Consider the following 15,551-nt stretch of genomic DNA (forward strand, 5'->3'; position numbering starts at 1 on the left):
AATGTGATTTAAAGGTCTGTTGGAGTATGTTAACCAGCTAGAGCATTCAGAATACAAATTAAAGGGTGAAAATAATCACCATAGTTTCATTAATAGCCATAGCATAGGTGAAATCCAACATTCAAAAAGTATGAGATGTTATTTGACTCAAAGAGACCTAGAAATAATTCTCTTTGCTTAAGTATGACTAACGTTAGCATAAACTTTATTGGTGCTCTCATTTGTGACATACCAACCATAACAGTAAACTGAGAATGGGTAAGCGTTGCTTCAGATGTAGGAAGCAGGCCACTTTGCTAGTAATTGCAGATCAACTTAATCTGTGAAAAATGAGAGGGCAAAGGCCACTATACCGTGGTATGTCTTACCGGAACTGCCATCGAGACCATGAATTTGGAGGTTGCCAGCAATAACTGGGAGCCATGGGCAGACATGGAAATAATGCCAGTTCATCAATGTCAAGACTCGGGTGACAAATGGAGAAACCTAAAACTAAAAAAACCATAGGAGTGGTCACTAAGAGTATCATTCAAGGAATAATAGTTTGGATTGTTTTACCAACCTGTACTTTAGCAACATTATCAAATAATATGGCAAATCAAGAGCCAACCAATATGTCGAAATTAGAATTTTTTATCATGGTTTGCAGTGATCATTCATTACAAAATGATTAAATGTAAGATTAAAATTAATTTCACAAAGAATTGAGAATGGGCATAGATAATTTTCAGAGACGAGAGAGAGCATTTCCGATGACCAGTGGTTTTATATTTAGGAATGAGGAAGGCTAGAATGAAATTATCATTAACTGATAATTTGCATTTAGGTAACCATAACCCAAGTGTTGAGAAAGCTGCCTCCAGACTTGAGTCAGCAGGCTTTCAGTTATATACTGGATAAAAATCTTGGTCAAGACATGATTGAGAACATAGGGGTAGTTTTGAGTTCTGTTTTAGTAAGGTTTTGACTGGTGAGGTCATGACTTGATCACTGGCAAATACCAGGAGAGCATAAACCTGTGGCAGGTAACGTCCAAAACAATAGTGCCGCATTCAGAAACCCAAATTGTACTGTCTGTCACACGAACTCTGATTGAACATGCCACAAAAGCTAATGATTATATGGGAACTGGCTGGCCGATCTCATATTGCAAGAACAGAAGAGAGGAGTTCGTGCTGGCACGCCTCAGAATGAACTCTTACATTTATCACCCACATGAAGCAGTATATCAACAAAAGCTTTCCACCGACATGTCACTCAACCTTAGAACATTTGTGATACCATAGCTTCAATCAACAAAAAAATCAACAGAGTATTACAACAGAAAAAACATGTTTTAATTTTATCAATGGACTTGGGTACAACTCAAGTACTATAAACAAATTGATAGTCTTCCTCTGAGAAACAGAATTACTCAAGATGACATAAAGTGGTTCGTGGTTTTTTTCTCTGTGACGGGTTTAGCTTCGGTGTGAGGCTCCTCGTACTTTGGCCTATCGCATGGTGGTGAACATGTCCACACAGGAGGCGGTTGGCCTTGAGGGGACAAATTATCCTCATGGCAGGTGCACCACGGGATTGAGCCGGCGTACCTCCGATTAAATTATTCATTCTATGTGTATGACGTGTTGGAGGACCATCTCCACCACGTTGGCCCACTATCCTCAAAATCTTTTTTTTCCATTATTTCAATTATCTTTATCATAATATCAGTTATACTTTTTTCTGTTTTTTCTAGTTATATATATATATATATATATATATATATATATATATATATATATATATATATATATATATATATATTTTTTTTTTTTCTTTTGCTTTGTCGCTGTCTCCCGCGTTTGCGAGGTAGCGCAAGGAAACAGACGAAAGAAATGGCCCAACCCACCCCCATACAAATGCATATACATACGTCCACACACGCAAAATATACATACCTACACAGCTTTCCATGGTTTACACCAGACGCCTCACATGCCCTGATTCAATCCACCGACAGCACGTCAGCCCCGGTACACCACATCGCTCCAATTCACTCTATTCCTTGCCCTCCTTTCACCCTCCTGCATGTTCAGGCCCCGATCACACAAAATCTTTTTCACTCCATCTTTCCACCTCCAATTTGGTCTCCCTCTTCTCCTCGTTCCCTCCACCTCCGACACATATATCCTCTTGGTCAATCTTTCCTCACTCATTCTCTCCATGTGCCCAAACCATTTCAAAACACCCTCTTCTGCTCTCTCAACCACGCTCTTTTTATTTCCACACATCTCTCTTACCCTTACGTTACTTACTCGATCAAACCACCTCACACCACACATTGTCCTCAAACATCTCATTTCCAGCACATCCATCCTCCTGCGCACAACTCTATCCATAGTCCACGCCTCGCAACCATACAACATTATTGGAACCACTATTCCTTCAAACATACCCATTTTTGCTTTCCGAGATAATGTTCTCGACTTCCAAACATTCTTCAAGGCTCCCAGAATTTTCGCCCCCTCCCCCACCCTATGATTCACTTCCGCTTCCATGGTTCCATCCGCTGCCAGATCCACTCCCAGATATCTAAAACACTTCACTTCCTCCAGCTATATATATATATATATATATATATATATATATATATATATATATATATATATATATATATATATATATATATATATTTTCTTTTCTTTCATACTATTCGCCATTTCCCGCATTAGCGAGGTAGCGTTAAGAACAGAGGACTGGGCCTTTGAGGGAATATCCTCACCTGGCCCCCTTCTCTGTTCCTTCTTTTGGAAAATTAAAAAAAGATAGGTGTTTAGGGATGATTTCAATCACATATTAAATAAGGTTGCAAGCCTAATGACCTTCCTCATACGTCGCCGGCCGTAAAACCCAACAAACAACAAGCCATTTCTGGTTCACTTTAAAGAAAAGGGAAATAGATATATTGAGCTGAACTCTGCAAATGTTTATAGATCTGACTTAAAGGAACAAATGTTAAATGAAGAGGAACATAAAAGAGGGAAGAAAACTCCATAGATTATATTTGAGGGACGGAGTCATCTTAACATCCAATCTTAAGTGGCTGGTCTCCACATATACTGTGGGAAGTAGCAGCTAAATGCATGTCATAGGTTCAAACCCTGAGCGAGGGCACATATATAGACAGTCCATGAGAACAAAGGCTAAAATAATACTTATAGAATAGATAGAGCAGCAACATCATGTACAGAAAGGGAAAATTGAAGACGTGATAACGAGTGAATTGCTGAGATGGCTTTCGATTTCATTTTGGATAACAGAGGTGGAGGATGAGCCATCCAAGATGTGTTAGCAGTATTTCCGTCTTGGTTAGGTAAAACCTTTGTTGATATGAAACAGCTGCTCACAAGAAAATTAATTATGGCACCTGTATAATCTCCCAGCTTTTGGGAAGCAGACTTTGAGATGTTATGTGGGGTTTCCTGGAAGAAGTGGATGATCTGATTATGCTTTAAACATATTACAGAAGGAAACAAATGATTCATAGAAATATATGGATACATTGCATTTTAGCACCATTAGATTTTAGTGTTACTGCCACCCAACTCCGAAATGCTGCACTGGTCTGAAAACAGAGAGGAAGTATGATCAGTACGAGAAAGGGTATTGGAGGGAGGAAAAGTGAGTTAAAGTATGTAAAGAATCATGAGTATAAGAGTGAATAGGGTTAGAAGTAGATCTCATTTGTTGAGAGAAGAGAGGTGATAGGACCGAACCGTAAGGATAGGTGGTGGAAGTTGCTCTATTGACAACTACTGCAGTGTAATGGCCAGAGGAAACTACTGTATGCATTAGAGAACAGAGAGAAGCAGGGAAAACAAAGGAAGGGAGTTTAAATAGCAAATACTTGTGCTACATCTAGTCAAATACTTTGGATATGTCAAGGGTTATGACAAAAATTTCACCAAAATCTCTCAGAGAGGAGCTCCAGAGTTGAGTCCCATAGAAAACAGCAATAAACCCAGTCTGCGAAATCCATGCTGTTGATCTGAAAGAAGGAGATTGATTCTAAATGTTTGAGAGAGTCTAGGAGCTTTTCAAAAACTTTGGAGACAGCACAAGTGAGAGCAGTGAGGAGATAGCTGGAGAGGTTAGCGGGTCTCCTTTCTTTCACAGAGACGAACTCCATGAAAATGTGCTTCCAAGCAGAAGGGAAAGTCTTGATATTTATTGTAGAGGCGAAACAGGCGAATAAGGGTTGATGCTAGCTGATAGGCACACTCTCTTCGAGGTATGCCATTCAAGCCATAAGCTTTGTCCACCTGGTGTTGGAAGAGTAAGACCCCGCCTGCGATAGGAGAATATGGGAGATGACAGGTTTGGTGGAAGGCGATGAGGATTAGAGATCATATCATTCAACGATGAGTTAAAGCAAAATAGTCAGAGGAGAGGAGGAAAGGGTGAATTCCAGATATTGTTGGAGATACAGTTCGTTAAGGACCAAAAAGATTCGTCGTTAGTACTCAAGTAACACACACTCTTTTTTATGAAAATGCGCTTGGCTCTTTGTAGAACAAGTTTGCAATGATTCTGAGAAGAAATGAGAGGAATGGATTGCAGGAGAAGGAAAGAGTTTTACGATTCGGTACGTACCGTCCTTGATGCTACTGGCATCAGAGAAGGAGCATTCAAACCACGAGTGAGAAGAAAAAGATTTGGAAGATGGGATATAGGACTCCATTCCGGCCAATGTAACTTCTATGTGTCAACACAACACAAAGCATCCTGGACAGAGAAGCAGTACTCATTCTAAGATAGTTAAAGAAGCTACACAGGGATAATCTTTGAGCTTTCATAAAGTTGGCGTTTTGATAAGGATGGGCAAACCCGGTTAGAAATAACTGTGTTCCTGGTGAACCCTAAGGGAGCACAAATGATGTACGAGTAGCGGGAAGGGAGTTCAGAGGTACTGCGGCTGCGTTTTGTTGTTATAGTACCTAATACACTGAAGAAAAATTATTACTGGTTACTATTCTTTTATTCTATAAGATATATCTTATTATAGTAATCAATGTAATAACTTTTTTTCATAACTGTAAAACTATTAAAAGTTGTGGTCACACCAGTTAGACAATGCCAAGGTCAGGTAGGTGCAGGCAGCACCACTCCATTTTTGCTTAAAAACACATTTACTTTATCTTGGTCAACTGTCAGTGCTGGAAGAGTCTGTCTTTATCATCTCTCAACACAAATCGAAGAGAGATCATCGTTGTCAAATATTTAAGGATAATCCTCTACATGGTCCTTAAAATCTGGTTTTATGCCACTCAAATTTCCTTCCTAGAAAACTGATGAAAGTGTTGTCATTGGCAAGGCTAGAGGATAACCGACTGGGGGAGAAATTATCATGCAGTGCCACTCAGCTACCATCCAGGCTTGGCACGTGTCCTTGAAATAGAGGTGTCAATCTGAATGCGTAAATATCCATTAAGAGGCATGGTTAGTTAAGCTTACGTAAATAACTGTGTGGAGACCGTTAAGGCCGTTACGTTTGGGTCTGTCTCAACTCCTCTCCTGCTAAACACTTAAAGGAATCTGTGAATCCTCTACAGGAGAAAAGATCTTGGATAATTTTGATACAGGTATTATTGAGGATACGTGTATTAGTGAAAGATAACTGAAAATTTTCTCTACCAGTGAGGGGAAAAAAACGCACGGATACCAATTTTAAGCTGCAAGGAGTACTGGATATATGTCACCTGGAGGAATCTCTCCGTTCTCAGGTGTCATTAGAATATAAGGAATGAGTTGGAATGTGATCACAGATGATATCAACATTAAGTCTGTGGAATTCACGGACGTTAAACTTATCAAATGTAAACTATTGTCACTTGTTCTATCTACGATACTGTATGTTTAACATCCCCGCTGTTTTGATTAGAGGCAAAGCGTTTATTCGGAGAGCATAGAGCCATGGACTGAAAAGTAAGCATGGGATATTCTTTCAGCAAATGGCATAGCAAAAGATCGGGATGAGTTGAGAGAGGATGTACTCGGGACTGATCAGTCGAAGTTTCGAAGACGAGTTGTCACGTTGTCTGTTACATGTGTTTTGCGATGCGTCCATTTAAGCACATGGCGCCAGGGTATATGCAGTTAGTGTATATCAAAGTGAAATAACCAAGTCTAGAATTAAGGTTAGGCCTCTAGGAACAAGGACTCTCCTACAGCAAGAAGTAACTGCCTTGTATGTTAAGGTACATTTAATTGGATATTTGGTGCCCACGTTTGGGTTTTGAAAGCCTTTCACTTTGGTCAGATACTTCTCTCTCGATCCATTGGATTAGTGATTAATAAAGGTGACAGAGTAAGTTAAGAGTAAATTAGTGGAGGTCTCGAATATGTTGTCAAAATGATGGAGGATTGAGAATAAAGCAAGAGAAATTGTGGAAACATGGTCAAAGTAGCAATACTCCTGAAACAGGAGTTGTGGGAGTATGTGATAGAGTGTAAGAAAGTAAATTCTCGATTAATATGGGTAAAACTGAAGGTTGATGGAGAGAGGTGGGTGATTATTGGTGCATATGCACCTGGGCATGAGAAGAAAGATCAAGAGAGGCAAGTGTTTTGAGAGCAGCTGAATGAGTGTGTTAGTGGTTTTGATGCACGAGACCGGGTTATAGTGATGGGTGATTTGAATGCAAAGGTGAGTAATGTGGCAGTTGAGGGAATAATTGGTATACATGGGGTGTTCAGTGTTGTAAATGGAAATGGTGAAGAGCTTGTAGATTTATGTGCTGAAAAAGGACTGGTGATTGGGAATACCTGGTTTAAAAAGCGAGATATACATAAGTATACTTATGTAAGTAGGAGAGATGGCCAGAGAGCGTTATTGGATTACGTGTTAATTGACAGGCGTGCGAAAGAGAGACTTTTGGATGTTAATGTGCTGAGAGGTGCAACTGGAGGGATGTCTGATCATTATCTTGTGGAGGCTAAGGTGAAGATTTGTATGGGTTTTCAGAAAAGAAGAGTGAATGTTGGGGTGAAGAGGGTGGTGAGAGTAAGTGAGCTTGAGAAGGAGACCTGTGTGAGGAAGTACCAGGAGAGACTGAGTACAGAATGGAAAAAGGTGAGAACAATGGAAGCAAGGGGAGTGGGGGAGGAATGGGATGTATTTAGGGAATCAGTGATGGATTGCGCAAAAGATGCTTGTGGCATGAGAAGAGTGGGAGGTGGGTTGATTAGAAAGGGTAGTGAGTGGTGGGATGAAGAAGTAAGATTATTAGTGAAAGAGAAGAGAGAGGCATTTGGACGATTTTTGCAGGGAAAAAATGCAATTGAGTGGGAGATGTATAAAAGAAAGAGACAGGAGGTCAAGAGAAAGGTGCAAGAGGTGAAAAAAGGGCAAATGAGAGTTGGGGTTAGAGAGTATCATTAAATTTTAGGGAGAATAAAAAGATGTTCTGGAAGGAGGTAAATAAAGTGCGTAAGACAAGGGAGCAAATGGGAACTTCAGTGAAGGGCGCAAATGGGGAGGTGATAACAAGTAGTGGTGATGTGAGAAGGAGATGGAGTGAGTATTTTGAAGGTTTGTTGAATGTGTTTGATGATAGAGTGGCAGATATAGGGTGTTTTGGTCGAGGTGGTGTGCAAAGTGAGAGGGTTAGGGAAAATGATTTGGTAAACAGAGAAGAGGTAGTGAAAGCTTTGCGGAAGATGAAAGCCGGCAAGGCAGCAGGTTTGGATGGTATTGCAGTGGAATTTATTAAAAAAGGGGGTGACTGTATTGTTGACTGGTTGGTAAGGTTATTTAATGTATGTATGACTCATGGTGAGGTGCCTGAGGATTGGCGGAATGCGTGCATAGTGCCATTGTACAAAGGGAAAGGGGATAAGAGTGAGTGCTCAAATTACAGAGGTATAAGTTTGTTGAGTATTCCTGGTAAATTATATGGGAGGGTATTGATTGAGAGGGTGAAGGCATGTACAGAGCATCAGATTGGGGAAGAGCAGTGTGGTTTCAGAAGTGGTAGAGGATGTGTGGATCAGGTGTTTGCTTTGAAGAATGTATGTGAGAAATACTTAAAAAGCAAATGGATTTGTATGTAGCATTTATGGATCTGGAGAAGGCATATGATAGAGTTGATAGAGATGCTCTGTGGAAGGTATTAAGAATATATGGTGTGGGAGGAAAGTTGTTAGAAGCAGTGAAAAGTTTTTATCGAGGATGTAAGGCATGTGTACGTTTAGGAAGAGAGGAAAGTGATTGGTTCTCAGTGAATGTAGGTTTGCGGCAGGGGTGTGTGATGTCTCCATGGTTGTTTAATTTGTTTATGGATGGGGTTGTTAGGGAGGTAAATGCAAGAGTTTTGGAAAGAGGGGCAAGTATGAAGTCTGTTGGGGATGAGAGAGCTTGGGAAGTGAGTCAGTTGTTGTTCGCTGATGATACAGCGCTGGTGGCTGATTCATGTGAGAAACTGCAGAAGCTGGTGACTGAGTTTGGTAAAGTGTGTGGAAAAAGAAAGTTAAGAGTAAATGTGAATAAGAGCAAGGTTATTAGGTACAGTAGGGTTGAGGGTCAAGTCAATTGGGAGGTGAGTTTGAATGGAGAAAAACTGGAGGAAGTGAAGTGTTTTAGATATCTGGGAGTGGATCTGGCAGCGGATGGAACCATGGAAGCGGAAGTGGATCATAGGGTGGGGGAGGGGGCGAAAATTCTGGGGGCCTTGAAGAATGTGTGGAAGTCGAGAACATTATCTCGGAAAGCAAAAATGGGTATGTTGAAGGAATAGTGGTTCCAACAATGTTGTATGGTTGCGAGGCGTGGGCTATGGATAGAGTTGTGCGCAGGAGGATGGATGTGCTGGAAATGAGATGTTTGAGGACAATGTGTGGTGTGAGGTGGTTTGATCGAGTGAGTAACGTAAGGGTAAGAGAGATGTGTCGAAATAAAAAGAGCGTGGTTGAGAGAGCAGAAGAGGGTGTTTTGAAGTGGTTTGGGCACATGGAGAGGATGAGTGAGGAAAGATTGACCAAGAGGATATATGTGTCGGAGGTGGAGGGAGCAAGGAGAAGAGGGAGACCAAATTGGAGGTGGAAAGATGGAGTGAAAAAGATTTTGTGTGATCGGGGCCTGAACATGCAGGAGGGTGAAAGGAGGGCAAGGAATAGAGTGAATTGGAGCGATGTGGTATACCAGGGTTGACGTGCTGTCAGTGGATTGAATCAAGGCATGTGAAGCGTCTGGGGTAAACCATGGAAAGCTGTGTAGGTATGTATATTTGCGTGTGTGGACGTATGTATATACATGTGTATGGGGGGGGGGGCCATTTCTTTCGTCTGTTTCCTTGCGCTACCTCGCAAACGCGGGAGACAGCGACAAAGTATAAAAAAAAAAAAAAATGGTCAAAGTTGGTTAATAGATTCATCAAATAATAATGATGAAAAGCATGGGATAATTTAGGTTGCTGTGAACGAAAAGTATTTGATAGGCCTTGTTATGTAGCTCCCGTGCCATTGTTCAGTTATACAGTTCTTTTCTTATAGTGAGAGTAATAATGTTACCAGGACGGTATTTGACTTCAAGAGGCCGAAGCATTTAAAAATATGGTGAATTAAAACATCTTGTGATGTGGAATCAATATTTTTAGATAAGTTAGAAGACTCAGAGGTCATAGATATCAGCTATAGTCAGATGAGACAATGCACTCAAATTAGCTGGTTTGCTTTTGAAATAACGAGAAAAAAATCTAAATTATTTGAAGGTGCTTGTCATTCCACTTTGCAGTCTCCTATCGATTATGTGACAGCTTATCATCACGACTTGTCATCGTGATTGTTATTATAGTGGAACAAATGTAAAGTTACTTTTGTTCGTGTTACACGAGTTTTTGATTCTTAATGAACAGCAAAGCATTTAGAAAATGGTGAGGAAATGTGCACTGGAAAACAGGTCGGTGGAAAGTAGGAATGTAATCACCCTTGCCTGTGACCTTCATCTCTCCCTAGAGAAAGTCAGTCTTGTTATTCCCTTCCTGATGGCGAGTGTAGACAACAGTGGAGCTACTAACGTGAGCAAAACTGTAATTCCATTCTTTAACACATTATCTGTCCAATTGCTCTGGTTTGCAGATGCTTTTTATCTGGAGTAAGCGAGATACCTATCAGCTGAAACACTTTTGTTAACTGTCAATTGAGCTGATCCTAAGGATACTGCCAAAAGAAACAATAGTTTAGATTTTTTTTCTAACTACATTCTGTATTGAAAATTCAACGCCGCTTGTGCTCCATAGCAAGGAGATTTCTATGAACAACTAATCAGTTTAGTTAATAAGGCCTTACGAAGAGTTTTGTTTGAACATGAAATTTCTGCTAATGAGTTAGATATAACATTAACAAGTTGAAGCAGTAGTCATTAACAGAAACCTGACATCGTATCATAGATCCGCTAATGGAATGGGTTTAACCCCTTACTTACCATTGTAAGGTCAAAGCATTGAAATCACCCCTTTCCCGATTGGAACAGATCCCAAGTTTTGAGTAAAGTTAAAGTGAGCAAACTTTTGATTAGATTTAGAAGCTTCTTTTACAGAGAACGTGTTTCTGCATAATGAGAGACCACTACGATGCGGATAAAGCAGTTTCTACTCTGAATTCACAGTGGAAATATGGTTTTGCTCGAAGCTGACCAGTTCAAAGACTACTGGTAGTCACGGTGCATTACAAGAACTTTGCCGGACGAAGGGTGACACTGTCGTCATTTGAAGTATCAACACACTGTAAAGTTGTAACTACAACCCTGGTGAAATTAATTGCAACGGAATCTGAGAATCTAAATGCTAATCTCAGCAAAGCAGATGATAACGATAGAGATCATGTGAGTGTCCCAGACTCCATTTCAGGAGGATCTTATCAGGAAGCAACCCAAATGACAAGCTGCTCTAGAGACATTAATTTATTTATGAATAAAAATTTTCACGGAGGCTCTAGTCATCGATGAAAGTCCGCATTAAGGTCTGGCCTTAAATGAAAGACATAAGAGGTTAATGGAAGGTAAAAGGAAAAGACAAGAGAAAGTATTTACGAATTTTAGAGGAAGTAAAAAAAATGACTTGGATTGTGCCACATCATAGTTATAGGGAAAGACATGAGAAGGTAGAGTTCCAAAGCAACGAGGTGTAAAAAAAGAAACAGCTATCAAAACGGCCTAACCTTCAGTTGCCAAAGGCCACACAGTAATCATGTAACGCAGCAGCTTGCCGAGTATTACGTGGTCTAGCTAGTGGTGGGGGCACTTAAGCAGCCAGCTCTCGGGAGCAAAAACATGAGAAGGTAGAGTTCCAAAGCAACGAGGTGTAAAAAAAGAAACAGCTATCAAAATGGCCTAACCTTCAGTTGCCAAAGGCCACACAATCATGTAACGCAGCAGCTAGTGGTGGGGGCACTTAAGCAGCCAGCTCTGGGGAGCAAAAAACAAAGTAATACATATGGAAGAGGGAAAGTAAACCTGCAATGCGACGCTGGGCAAGCAGATAAAGTTTGAAATTAGCCTGAGTTTCAAGGTGTCTAAAGATATGGTAATTCAGGAGGGAATCAAAGACTGGAAATGGTAGATGTCAAAGTAATTGGACGATTGCTTAGAGGAGTCAGAACGATCACCCTTCTCAGGTATGGGATGTATCAATGCATGCTTCCAAGAAGGAAAAGTTTTGGATTTTAAACAGAAACGAAACAGACGAGCAAGCATAGGTGCAAGTTCAGACTTACACTCTTTCAGTATACGAGGATGAATGCAATCAGGACCACAAGTCTTGCTGTCCGGAGAGAGAAGCGCTTTTCGGACTCCGAAAAGAGATTACGTGGAGGGGCGTAGGATTAGTAAGAGGAACATCAGGGTGTGAAGGAATGTTTGAGTCATCCAAGGTGGAGTTAGAGGAGAAACGGGAACTAAAGACATTTGCTTTGTCTGTGGCAGAACCAGCAACGGAAAAGTGAAAGAAAGGTAGAGCGACAAAAGTTGTTAGAAATGCCCTTAGCTGAAAACCAGAAAGACCTATCAGTGGATGACGAGGAGAGGTTATCGCACTTCCTTTGAATAAAGGGACGCTTTGCTTCATGGATAATGTGCTTGCAGTGATTACGGTCGGTTATAAAAGCTGAATGGGAGCTAAAGAAAGGAGAGTTTCTTCAAGCTCGATAGTCCTTATCCTTTGTCTGAATGGCCTCAGAACAGGAACGGTTGAACCATTGATTAGATGAAGAGGTCGTCTTGGAGGAAGAAGGGATAAATGCTTCCATTCTCGCTAGGATAAACTCTGCTATGCGTTTTGCGGAGACAGAAAAATCACAACAAAGTAATTTACCCAAGGAAAGTTAGAAAAGGAGTTACGTAAGTTATTCCTGTCAACTTTGTTGATGTGCCAGTATTTACGTTTAGAAGGGGCTGCTGGAGGGGAAGGTGCCGTTAAAATAGTTACATTTATGAGAGTGTGATCAGATGAACCAAATGGGTGAGAGATTGTACTTACAGCGGGATGGACTAGAGATGAAAAACAAATCCAGAATATTAGGAGAGTGGTCACAGCTGTCGGGTATATGGGTAGGAGAAAATTTGCTCTAAATCATTGAGAATGTTGAATGTGAAGACTTCAATCCCTTCATCATTGGTATGGGAGGAATTCAATCGTTCCTTATTGTGAACTTTGAAATCCCTGAGGTAGAGGATCTCGGTTCGCGGGTGAGAGGATGCCATTTGTAGATTTAGGAGAGAGTAATAGGTGAAACTGAGGAAAAGTGTGGCAGTAGGAAGACAGACCTTGAGCCACATTAACATCAAAGACTGGGAACTCAAGGTTCGTTAAGCGTGCAACAGGTGTGTTGATGCTGGAATAAGCACACACCACGTTTTTGAACCGGAATTGTGAGTGGAGAGTATAGTTGGATTTGAAGAAGGGACAAGTGAGATTGTTAAATGTCTGCTTATTCAACAAAGCCATCCCGTTGCATACGTGTAATAATTATTCAGTGAACCACCCCATGCGTCTCTCGTTACAGTGTGTGAGGTGCAGTTGTTTTGAGACGCAAATAAAAACTTTTTTTTTTTTTTTGCTTTGTCGCTGTCTCCCGCGTTTGCGAGGTAGCGCAAGGAAACAGACGAAAGAAATGGCCCAACCCACCCCCATATACATGTATATACATACGTCCACACACGCAAATATACATACCTACACAGCTTTCCATGGTTTACCCCAGACGCTTCACATGCCTTGATTCAATCCACTGACAGCACGTCAACCCCGGTATACCACATCGCTCCAATTCACTCTATTCCTTGCCCTCCTTTCACCCTCCTGCATGTTCAGGCCCCGATCACACAAAATCTTTTTCACTCCATCTTTCCACCTCCAATTGGTCTCCCTCTTCTCCTCGTTCCCTCCACCTCCGACACATATATTCTCTTGGTCAATCTTTCCTCACTCATTCTCTCCATGTGCCCGAACCATTTCAAAACACCCTCTTCTGCTCTCTCAACCATGCTCTTTTTATTTCCACACATCTCTCTTACCCTTACGTTACTTACTCGATCAAACCACCTCACACCACATATTGTCCTCAAACATCTCATTTCCAGCACATCCATCCTCCTGCGCACAACTCTATCCATAGCCCACGTCTCGCAACCATACAACATCTTATGTAGGCATTATCTCCGCTGAGCGGTTGGGTCTGTCAACAGGTTGAATATTTTTGTTTTTCATCTTACATTGTCTGATTCATCACCAGTACATCTTGATCCCCTGTTGATGAATTCAAACACATTTTTGTCTTTCAAATTTGAAGTGAATTTTAAGGAATTGCATTATTGAGGGATTTTAGTGCTAAATTGGTATAATTATGACATTACATTTCCTTTCTTTTGGAGATTGCGATAAAGACTTCTATAATGGGAGAGGTACTACATAGTTCATTTATGATATTCTGTAATAACTACATCATCGAAGCATATTGAAGGCGAAAGACGTCACAGGACACCCGGAAAAACTTGGGAAATCGTCACTTTGGCTCTAAGTTGTAGAGTGAGGATGCTCGAGTTTGTGAGAGTTGTGTGTCGATGTGATTCATCAGATACTCCCAGTTATCTTGTGATATGCCATATCTTTCTGGAGGCCACCAAGCGTCGAGTGTGGTGGAGTGGACGGACCTATATGAACTCATGCCACTGAGGAACGTTATGGAAGAAAATCACGGGTACGTTGAGGTGATCCAAGATATGTAGAGACTGGCTTGTCTTCTTGTTTGGCTCTCGATTTTACCCAAAGCTCAGACTTTTCTCTCCCAACATGGCCCGGGCAAAACATACCCTAGTCATAGACCATCTCGAGTGAAAGAGAGTAAGGATTAATCAGGGATCTGGTATTTGTAAACTTGACTCTTAGAGATAGAAAGGTTATATGAAAAAGTATAGACGAAAGGAGGAACAGAATTCCAGTTTCTCTGTTTGAGAGAAGAATCCCTGAGTAGCTGGATTCTTCTCAGTAAATGTGGTAAGCAGTAATCAACCATGTGCCTCACGTCCAAGCCATAGGGATTGAGACGAATGCGGACACCTCACGAGAACAGTGGCGAAAACAAAATCGGTAGAAGAGAGAGAGAGAGAGAGAGAGAGAGAGAGAGAGAGAGAGAGAGAGAGAGAGAGAGAGAGAGAGAGAGAGAGAGAGAGAGAGAGCAGCATCCCAGAAAGGGATGGTTGAAGAGAGGTCATGCCATATACCCTAACCTGTCAGGAGCTAGGTGCCCTCTTTATCGACCAACCCCTAAGGGTGGATGAACAGCTGGGTTGACTGTGGACCGACGATTGGATATGATTGGTTTGCTTGAATTTGCTGGTTAATTACAGATCAGGAAAAACAACTACAAGCGCTCCACCCACACTTATGAGACGGGTAGTAATGGATTTTGGATCTTAACGAACTAGTGATTGGTTGTACTTCATTGACGTGGGCGATTAACTTGTTTGTGGCAATTTTCCTTACTTGTTTGTTACTCCGAATAGGTGTGATTTCTATTTGTTTACTGATTTTTTTTTACGAGGATGGACTTTCCATTAATGTTTTTATAGAATTTTGAAGCTTAACTTCTGAGCGCGAGGAGTATTTTCTGATCTCCTTGATGAGAATTCTAGATAAATCTGAATTCGAAGCAAAACATGTTTAACCAAGAGTATAACATAGCAAAGATATTTGTAGGATCACACGTGAATTGGGATAAATAATATTTAGACAACACTATTTCCAATTCTGCCAGAAATTCTAAAGATTTTGGACCAATTCCCGCGTCAGGTTTATCGTCGTACCACCTCGCTCATCATCAAGCTCATTACACTTTTAGCCACGCATGAAGCAGGAAACTTCTAAAAATATATTCTATTACTGATCAAATAACTTGCCATTAAAAGATCGGAATTAATCTAGAAAAGAAAAAAAAAGATAGTTATAGGGCTGAGGTAAAATTTTGAAATTCATCCTGTGGTGCTCTAAATACTATGATGGAAATATGTAAGCCAGATT

Source organism: Panulirus ornatus, chromosome 2 (genome assembly GCF_036320965.1).
Source record: "Panulirus ornatus isolate Po-2019 chromosome 2, ASM3632096v1, whole genome shotgun sequence".
Lineage (NCBI taxonomy): Eukaryota > Metazoa > Arthropoda > Malacostraca > Decapoda > Palinuridae > Panulirus > Panulirus ornatus.